Source organism: Microtus ochrogaster, unplaced genomic scaffold (assembly GCF_000317375.1).
Source record: "Microtus ochrogaster isolate Prairie Vole_2 unplaced genomic scaffold, MicOch1.0 UNK234, whole genome shotgun sequence".
Taxonomy (NCBI): domain Eukaryota; kingdom Metazoa; phylum Chordata; class Mammalia; order Rodentia; family Cricetidae; genus Microtus; species Microtus ochrogaster.
Window position 1 is genome coordinate 18,783 of NW_004949332.1, and position 1,180 is coordinate 19,962.

Below are 1,180 nucleotides of genomic sequence, written 5' to 3' on the forward strand. Positions count from 1 at the left end.
CATAAAAGCAGCCATACTAGAGAGAAACCCTATGAATATAATCAGTGTGGCAAAGCCTTTGCGTGCCCCAGTTGTCTACAAAGTTATGAAAGAACCCAATCTGGAGAGAAACCCTATGAACGTAATCAATGTGGTAGAGCCTTTGCATGTCATAGTAATCTCCAAAGACATAAAAAAAAAAAAAACCCATACTGGAGAGAAACGCTTTGAATGTAATTAGTGTTGTTAAAGCCTTTGCATGTCAAGGTAGTCTCCGAAAACATGAAGGAAACCCATACTGTAGAGAAACATTATGACTGTAATTAGTGTGGTGAGGCTTTGTTTATCACAGTCAATCTTCAAAGACATGAACTAACACATGCTGGAGAGATCCCTATGAATGTAATGCCTGTGTTAAAGCCTTTTCACTTCACAGTACTCTAAATGCATGAAAGATCACACACTGGACAAAAACTCTATGAATGTAATCAGTGTGGTAAAGCATTTGCATGTATGAATAATCTAAATCAGAGAAAATTCATTTTGCAGAGTAATCTTATAAATGTTTTCAGTGTGATCAAATTTTGTACTTTATATAAGAGTAAAACTTTTTATATGCAACAATCTGTTAAAATCTTTGTATATCACAATCGATATTGAGTACCTGAAAAAGATACTGGGGACTTCTTATTATAACGTATTTGGTAAGATCTTTAGCCAAAACACTTATAATCAGCTACACAGTGATTTGGGATTCCCCTCTGTATGCTGTGAATGTATTTTGTTAACATTGTTTAATAAAGAAGCTGCTTTGTGTCTGTGGCAGGGCAGAATAGAGCAAGGTAGGAATTCCAAGCAGAGACTGAGGAGAAAACAAAGTGGAGTCAGACTCCATGTATCTGCTGAAGAAGACAGATGCCCTGGCAACTTACTGGAAAATCACAAGTCTTGTGGTAAAATACAAAATAATAGGAATGGGTTAATTAAAGATGTCAGAGTTAGTTAATAAGAATCCTGAGATAGCTGGGCCGTGGTGGCGTACACCTTTAATCCTTGCACTTGGGAGGCAGTGGCAGGTGGAGAACTGTGAGTTTGAGGCCATCCTGATCTGCAAGAGCTAGTTCCAGGACAGGCTTCAAAGCCACAGACAAACCCTATCTCAAAAAACCAATAAATAAATAAATAATAAAAATTCTGAGCT

At 37.2% G+C, this 1,180-nt stretch overlaps 1 pseudogene; it reads left to right on the top strand.

The window, feature by feature from the left end:
- The window catches only part of LOC101991450, a 4,903-nt pseudogene extending 4,264 nt beyond the window's left edge, over positions 1-639 (top strand).
- Positions 640-1,180: the final 541 nt, after the last annotated feature.